Source organism: Limanda limanda, chromosome 6 (assembly GCF_963576545.1).
Source record: "Limanda limanda chromosome 6, fLimLim1.1, whole genome shotgun sequence".
In the NCBI taxonomy this organism is placed as follows: Eukaryota; Metazoa; Chordata; class Actinopteri; order Pleuronectiformes; family Pleuronectidae; genus Limanda; species Limanda limanda.
Genome location: NC_083641.1, coordinates 14806860 through 14815522, shown reverse-complemented (window position 1 = coordinate 14815522; position 8663 = coordinate 14806860). Strand labels below are relative to the sequence as shown.

The window sequence follows — 8663 nt, the reverse complement described above, 5'->3', positions numbered from 1 at the left end:
CATCATATATGAACTCAATCCATCTCAAGCTTGTGTCTTCTGAAGTTGGAGTCATATGAAGAGCTTTGTGCGGATTTGTGCAGCCGAGCACTGAGCATCTCGGTGGTCGAATTTGTTTCATGCTGCTAGATAGTTTATCCAAGTGTTTCCAAGACTCGCAAGCATGCAATGGTGGCGCAAACCGATGGACCGTCAATAAAGTGGGTGGTTCTTAAATCTATGGTGGTTCCATCCATGGGTGGGTCGAGTGGTGGTGGGGGAGTGCATAGATCTATGGGGGAGTGTTCTACAATAGGTATTGGGCTGAAATGACGTAGAAAAAGCCAATAATCCCATTGGACGCACTCTAGCATACAGTTTCTGACATAGAGGAACCACAACAAATCGTGGGAGTTGTTTTAGTAGTTTTTGGGACGGTAGACATGCCAGATACCCAAATTAACGTGTAGAAGCACTACAAAAGTGGCATTTTTATAATATGGGCCCTTTAATGTCTGGAGAATTTTTGTACACTTATCTGCATATTGACACTTAACAGACTTTTGTCACAGCTGGGTAGGAAAGTGCAGCGTAACATGTTTCCAGTTGCCCACGTCCAAGCGTGCATGACTTGCAAAGACAACAATTCAATCAAGTCAAACTCGGGTGTGATCTCTGCAGAATGTCTGTGGTTTAGGTGCTGGCCAGAGAGAAACCACTAGAGCTTATGTGTGGTGCCCAAGTTTGCTACAGTTTGTTACATTGTACTTTGTCTGGCTTGCACCTCTCCAGTGGCAGCCAAGCATTCCTTCACAAATTCTCTTACTAAATTAGTTTCTCAAACAGTTGCTTAGCTATTAGCTCGCTAATCACAAAGCTAGACACTTGCAGCCTGTCTAACATTGCCTAAACTGATCCAGTTTAACATTTTGCAAGCATTAAAGATGTTTGAGATGTTCCCACAAACTAAGTAAAACGACAAATGAATAATCCTTTTCTTGAATAAACGCCATGATGCTTGTTTGCGATGATATATAACTGCGACATGTGTGTTGTGTTCACCCTGACCTTGACCTGTATAACAATACGATGTTATATCACAGTTTCACAATAAGTTGCAAAACTGAAAAAAATAATAAGAAAGATGAGCACACTGGGTTAATGTCAAAGACTGAATCTGCACTCAAATAACTTCAGGGCTGGTAGTTGCAGAGCAGAGCTGTATCACATAAAGTTTTAATCAGGCACAAAGTGAAGTCAACCAGGGGAAGTTGTTTTCAAGAGAAGCATCTACAGTATATGCAAGTATTATAAATGTAACAGAGCTGTATGGTTGTCAAGTAGGTTGTTAAGCATTTGTAGAAGATACACTTACATGCACGACAGTAACATGTAAGAGTTTCAGTGAGAAAAAAAAAATCCTGCCAAATGATGCATAACCAATTTGCGGGTAAAATTACCAAAAATAGATCTAAATCTATTTAAGAATTGCAAAAACGCAAGTAAGGAAAGAATGGATGATTCAATTATTTACATTTGGACCATGTAATATAATAATATATAACATTTTGTTTGTACAGCACTAATCTTAACAGGGTCACAAAGTGCTTTTACAAGAAAATCCATGTAGACAACATGATATATTTCTTCTAGTTTTTCATAGCATTATCTAAGGGGGTTTTTTACTTCCTCTTTCCTTGTATTCTGGAACAAGCTTAAAGTCAAAGTTTGTGGAGAGAGGAAAGTCAGAAAAAGGCTAAGGCCTCATGTTGCTCTTGGGTAAGGACAAACCACAGGAAACCATTCTCTCCCATGGCTTAATGCACCGACCGATCCAAAGTAACCGAGGGGTTAAAATACAAGGCGAATACATGATGCAAGTGTACACACAAACAGTCATGTCTCGCCTTTTCAACCGACAGTCATAAAGTTGAAATGTCTCTGTTGAATCATTTAACAAGAGCAGCATCAGGGGAGTTGTTTGGCCTCAACAGCCTCAGAGTCACACAACACATGCACATGGTTTTAGCTGAAGGACAATGTGCCCATGTTGTTTGTAACTGTTGTTGAAGTGTTTCTTTTTTCGGAGATGTACTTAGGTCTCTGAGAGCTTCAGATAAGATGAAATGATCTTAACTCGAGATCCTCGTGCTAGAATAAGCAAGGAATCGCACCTTGATCTAAGAGTATTATGTCAAGCTATGAAATGCAGAGGTCAAGAATTCACTTTATTGCTCAAATGGTAATTACAGTTCGGGAAGGAGAGCTGCCTTGAGTATTCCTTCAGAGCAGAAATTATTTTACACTTAAACACAGAAATGTAAAAGTATAAATCATCAAAGATTAAAACCTGCTTTTAGGTAATAACAGGGCCATGTAAATCATGTAAAACTAGTATTCTGACTGCTCAATTTGCCAGTGTATGCTCCACATCATGATTAAAGGGCTTTTGAGACAATAGCTCCAAAGCGTGGAATGCCCTACCTACATCTTAAGATTTTCTGATTCCGTGTAACTGTTCAAAAACTAGTTCCTACCCTGCAAATAAACAAATAAACTGTACCCAAAGCTACAATGATGCATGTCTCCTCTAGTTTAACATAGAAAACCAAAGGCAGGTGTTGGGATGCAGTTTACTTGACTGTCTAGACACGTCTTAGAGCGCATGCATACCTCCGCCAAGTCCAGTAGTCCCATTCAATTCAATCAAGCTGCACCAAACTTCACCACGTCCTTCCAACAAGGCCCGTGCTAGTCCGTCCAGTAGTTTTTGTATATTCTTGCAAACACACAAACAACCCAACAACAAACGGACAGGAGTGAGGACAACAGAGGTAAACAAACTTAGAAAGTTACGCATCCAGCTCAAGCTGTCAATATTTAGCTCCTGGTGATATATCTTGTTAGGCAGAGATGTTTCCATGGCTTCTTCATAAAGAGTTAAAATCGTCACATGAAAAGTTTATCTCTGTCTCACCATAAAAGTCCATGTTGTTGACAGTCTGCTTTCAATTTAGTTCAATTCAGTTCACAATCCTGGAAATGTGTTTTTATTTACATCACAAGCCTCGTCTTCCGTATGAGAGTATATGAGCATCATGGAAAATTAAAATCTGTGTTTTTAGCCATACTCATTTGTAAAGCTCTTGTTTTATGGCAGAGGTTTAAATCGGCACAAATCTCTCAGACAAAAAATGAAAGCCATGAGTGCAGTTTATTGCAAACAGGATTTAATTTGCTCATGCATTAAATTGACTGGGACATACAGCTTTCTCAATAAAGCACTGTCTATTTTTAATTAAACCAACATGAGGCAATAAAATACATATTTAAAAAACCTATATATTCAAATTGAACAACATTGTCTTAAGGCATCCTAACCCAGACAGAATAATTAAAACCTCTACAGTTTGACAGCTCTCTGCCCCATTTCCCCCAACTCCTTATCCCCTGTGGCGATCCCTACGTCTCCTTTTGCATGCACACTAACACAATAAGCCAGAATGGGGACGGTGGTGTGCCTGGCAGTGGGAAAGATATATAGTTTAAACTGGAGGACAGGTTGTCTTTTAAAAAGCAACTCTGCCTGTTTAAAAATTATGGGAGAACATTTAAGAGATTGGTTTTTAATGTATCGTGTGCTCTGTACCTTTGAACACGTGAATCGACATGTTTTAGGGATTGTGCCACTTTCAGAGGTAAGAGATTTTATAATGTTTTTTTTTGTGCAAAAAGGAGGAAAAGAAGTCTAAACTCATACTCAAGATATTTTATATACATTAAAACTATAAGGCAGCACTGTGCTTGGTGAACTGTTACATTTCCATTGATTTTTATATGGTGGATTCATCATGTGGAGATCAGGGAGCTTTCTTGGCTTTACATCCTGGTTTGTGCTTTGGTTGCACTTTTCCCCAGGTTTGTGGTCTTTCCCGGAGAGCGGGCTGTTTTACTAACTGTTGGGTAACAGTTGGGTGGGAGGCTTAAAGCAGCAAACAGATTGTCAACGCTGATGAACAGCATGCTCCCCTTGAACCTGCAGAGACCAAACGTTGCAAGGTGTGTGCTCGAGTGCGTGCGTGCAGGTCCCTCTCTAGAAGTACCAGATGGTGGTGGCACAGCAGAAAGAACACCTGTCATTATTGTAGATTTATCCCTTTACCAGTGAAACTTCTAACCTGTATATTCCGATAGCAGAGAAAATGTTGGGATGCACTAATGAAAAATATTTTTAGAAGTCTCCCACTCAGGAAACAAAATAAAATAAAAATGTAATCACTGCTAAATAATGATTGACACCATTTGTCCAGATAGGAGCTGATAATGATGATGAGGGACCTTTAAGCTCAGTGGAATAAATAATAATCAAATCATAAAATAAGAATGAAACATGCAAATGAAAACTAATGCAGTCCAATTACAATATCCATCGTTGTAATGGTTGGGGATGTATTATAACATCACGGCAGCTCCCCTGTCTCCATTGGGAATAGTACCACATTATTATCATTAGTGAGGGCAGATTGTGTAACCTCCCAGTAAAACAAACCCCCCCCCCACACACACATAAAGTATAGCCATGCTTTTTTGTAAGCACAAACCAGCGCATGGGATATGCACATGCACATTAACCTGACAAAAATGCACACATGAGTGCAGTTAATGGTATACAGTACATACAGATAAACACACACACACGTATGACAGCCATGACGTTGAGAAAAGGATCTAATGAGGTGCCTTGAGGAAACTGGTTATGAGGATTCAGTGTGGATACTTCCTGTCTTCAGCCTTGTGTGGACCTTCGTTAGACTACTGTTAAGGAGATAAGATATTCAGATTCAGCCACAGACAGATAAGTGGAGGAAGCGCATGAGAAATGAGGATAATGTATTCTAATGACTCCCACAGTTAGGAGAGATTTGAGATCAAAAGTGCCACTAATGTGACTTATTTGTAATCAGGGTAATTTAAAGAGAAACCGGGTACAGCTTGCACAGTCAGAGAGACGCGGCAAAGAGCAGCGACCGAGGTGGGGGTGTTACAGTAAAATAGAGGTGGTGTGAAGTGCAGTCGGAAAATGGATAGTGAGATAAAGTGAGGCGTGGACGGAGGGAGGGAAGGATGGAAAGCTAAAGAAAGGATTAGCCATGCGGCGAGCCGGAGAGGTTGAATGGGTAATGAAGGAGACAGGCCAGTAATGCATGAGAATAGGATAGAGGAGCTTAGCAGGAGTCGTGCAGTGCATTGATTACCTCTATCTGTCATTAGCTATAGTCCCTATACCTAGAGGGTTTAGAGGGAGGGTGGGGGGGAGTGGTTAGGAAGGGATGAGCCAGAGGAAGAAGGGAGTACGAAGTAAGGTGTGATTGCTCGGAGGAAAACAAAATATTAGAGCGGACATAAAACTGTCATCATCCTTTTCCGTTCTGTCAGACATGCTTTTAGCGTTCTGATGCTTACAAGCCACCATGCAACATGTATCCCGGCCTTCGCGGCAGATTTTATAAGATGTTGGAGCAATTTAATGCTTATAATTTTTATTTTATTGCGATTGTAAAATTAAGTGTCATATAGTAACACACTGTGGCTGTAAAGAGAACAGATGTGCTCACTGCTCCGCTTCACCTGCTTGGTGAGCTGTAAAACGGATCAGTAAACTCTGCGGCTTCACGCGACTGAATCACTCCACAGACAGAGCACTTAGGGTCATGAATAGAGACAAATGTTTCGTTCACACAAGGAGAAAATCCTGTGAGTCCATGCTTATGTTGGGGAGATTTTTGAGAATATTGTTGCAATATTCCAACTTCTTGTAGTAGTCCGACTATCTCAGAATGTTTTTTCTTGTTTTTCTTCAACATGTCCCGAATAAAGTTGTAATTTGGAAGAAAGTCAGAACATTAAAAAGTCTTATAATGAGAATCAAGTTGTATAATGAGAAGATTCATATTTCGAGAAGAACATTTTTAGGAAATAACCAATGCACTCTGGAGTTCCACTACTTCTACATACAAAATTACCAATGTCATTGCTTCTTGAGAAACAAGAAAGGCCTTTTGCACAGCGTGTCACCTAAGATAGCCTGATAGCTGATCACTACCAGATGTGGAGCTGATGAGCAAAAGATTAAGTATTTCATTATTTGTGAGACAGATACTGAGGTTTATCTTCAAAAGATGCTGCACATTCCTCATTTTAACACTGATTTTGCAAAAGGCTGGATTTCTAATATTCCCTCTAAAAACTGAAACACAGCCAAAATTACAACTTTGTTCCCTTATATTACAATCTTATTCTAGAAATCTCAGATTCTTTGCCTTTTTGTGACCTTTATACTCAATTGTGGTTATTCACCAACCTCTGCATAGGAGATGCTTGATAAGAGTTATTGATTCAATTATTTACTTCACCTATTTGCTTTTATTTGGTAATTTAGATGGGCATTAAAAAAGGTAGAAACACACTCTTAGGAGTTAAATGCACTTAAAGAGTAGATTAAGTTTTTATTATCTTTGGGGGAGAGATATCTCTTGCTATGCAGCCGGTAGTCAAGGTGGAAAACTGACTTGGCTAACCTAACACATCTAAACGTTTTGGATTTTCACAAGATTGCATCAGGAATAAAAGATAGAATTCACTAATATTATTTCTGTATAAATTCTTTACGCCCTGAGGTTATCTTTATGCTTAGAGCATTTTCACAAACACACATTTTAGATGCTTTGCTTGCATCCCTTTAATTAAAACCATAATTTAAGGGGTAGGACACACACACAACTGAATTGCACAAAGCTCTGTAAGACATCGCTGCATTTATGATAGCGGTCCCCACTGGAAAGCAGTTCAAGCATATGCATGGAAACACATACAGTAACTCACCCTTAATGAAGATTCATTAAATCAGAATGCTGGGTGATTGAGTTCACTAATTCTAACAATCTTCTGTTTCACTGCTGTCTGGGAATATGCGGGAAAAATAATGCAAACATGCCTCCCAATAGCAATAAGTGGGTGGTGGCCCTTTTCTGCTCGGCCTCTTTGAGAAAGTCAGTGTATTCTCCCAGCACGATCAAGGTGGCCAGCAAGCTGCCTGTTGCCCAGCGACTTCATTTGTGAGTGCCTGTGGTGACTCACGACTGCCGAGACAAAACTGAACCAAACAGACATGGCTAATGGAGAAATCAAAAGGGACCCGAGCTGATGCAGAGGGAATCACTGGCACACACACACACACAAACACACACGGAAACACAGACAGTCTGGGCCTTACAGTCCCACAGCCTGAGACTTGCTGAAGGGTTATTAAATGTATTCTCAGAGAGGGGTCTTTCTGGAAGGATGTTGTTTGGCTGCAGTAAATGAATTAGCTAAAGAGCAAAGCCAGCATGGACACCGACAGCCACTAAGCTCCCATCTGGTACTTTACACAGTGTGAGGAATACAGAGTCTGTTGTTTTGGGCATTTTTTTTTTATGTGTTTCCCAGCTGCGTGTTCTTGTCCCCATTTAGTGCCTGTGCCTGACTTTGTGTGCTCCGGGCTAGACGTGGCTTCCTGTTAATTGATCTCCCTCAAGCAAGCAATACATCCACAAGAGGGCAGGACAGTCAAAGGTTTCCGACAACAACAAAAACAGCGACGGAGGAGGAGGTTGTGACACTGTAACTTTCAATAAAGTGGCAGAAGTGGCCGTATTGTTAACTGTTGACCTCCTGTGATGTTTTATAGATTTATTTACTTACCAAATCGCAAAATCTTTCATCAAAAAGATCTGCCATTGTTGATATTTCTTGCTTGTACTTGAAGTACTGCCTACGCTGCCGCCCATACTTTTCGGTGGTACTTCTCCATTTTGTCTGTCAAGTCCATATCTGTGACTTTTGAGATGTTCACCAATGCAGAAAAAATGAACGCAGAGTACAGACAGAAGGCTACGTCTGTTTCCATATACATATCCAACGTTGGTATAAATAACCCTTGGCTTTTAACCCATCTGTGTAAACACATCACACAGGCATTGGTTGAGTGCATCTTCCCACTTGGACTTGAACAGATCCAAGTCTGGTCCATCATCCGGACCACGTATGTGCGTGGCCTCCAACCAGGGACCTCCCACTGTGATGTCACGAACAGGGTTCGAACCTGTGCGGGGAAACCCCATTGGTTTTCGAGTCCAACGCCTTAACCTCTCGGCAACCGTGACAGCTTACACATTCTGTCCCTTGAAATATGATCTATTTAGTTTTATACCTGTCTTAGGACCTCTGGCACGCGTTCATGTCTGGACTCTTATTTTAACCTTTGTATTAAACCTTTTGAATCTATTTGTCCTAAAGGTCCTGTGTTAAAGTCCAGCCCCTCACACAACTAGGGTTGCAAAGGGGCGGAAAGTTTCCGGTAAATTTCCGGAAACTTTCCATGGGAAGTTTAGATCGAGAATTTTGAGAATTTAGAAAAAATAAATAAATACGCAAATTAAACGCTGAGCAATAAAAACATCATTCAAAACTCTATTACAGCAGGGCTATGGAGGCCTAGTGTGAGACGTAGTGTGCAGGACTAGCCAGGTAAGTTTCAATGATATTACTGGAGAAAATATATTAGCATGCTGATTGTGGATTGTTCATCTGTTCATCTAGCCTATTTCCATTAATTTATCCATCAATTGTAAAATATTTTTACA

General features: G+C 40.4%; 1 non-coding gene across 1 annotated transcript; it reads right to left on the bottom strand.

The window, feature by feature from the left end:
- Window positions 1–8101: 8101 nt before the first annotated feature.
- Window positions 8102–8183, bottom strand: trnas-cga (transfer RNA serine (anticodon CGA)). The gene has a single exon. It is a non-coding gene; the product is annotated as a tRNA-Ser (tRNA).
- Window positions 8184–8663: the final 480 nt, after the last annotated feature.